Genomic DNA, 517 nt, shown 5'->3' with positions numbered 1-517 from the left:
CCTCATCCTATCCTCATTCTCATCCTCATTCTACTGCTCATTGTATCCTCATCCTCATTCTTGTTCTCATCTTATCCTCATCCTCGTCCTCATCCTATCCTCATCCTCGTCCTCATCCTTGCCCTCAGCCTAGCCTCATCCTCATCCTCATTCTCGTCCTCATCCTCGTCCTCATCCTCTTGGTCCTCCTCATCCTCATCCTATCCTCATCCTCATCCTCTTCCACATTCTCATCCTCATCCTATCCTCATTTTCATCCTCATTCTACTCCTCATCCTATCCTCATCCTCATTCTCGTCCTCATCCTATTCTCGTCCTCATCCTATCCTCATCCTCATTCTCGTCCTCATCCTATCCTCATCCTCGTCCCCATCCTCGCCCTTATCCTATGCTCATCCTCCTCCTATCCTCATCTGACTCCTCATCCTATCCTCATCTTCATCTTATCCTCATCCTCATCCTCATTCTACTCCTCATCCTATCCTCATCTTCATTCTCGTCCTCATCTTATCCTCAT

This window comes from Lupinus angustifolius, chromosome LG05 (genome assembly GCF_001865875.1).
Source record: "Lupinus angustifolius cultivar Tanjil chromosome LG05, LupAngTanjil_v1.0, whole genome shotgun sequence".
NCBI lineage: Eukaryota > Viridiplantae > Streptophyta > Magnoliopsida > Fabales > Fabaceae > Lupinus > Lupinus angustifolius.
This window is presented reverse-complemented; position numbering follows the sequence as displayed.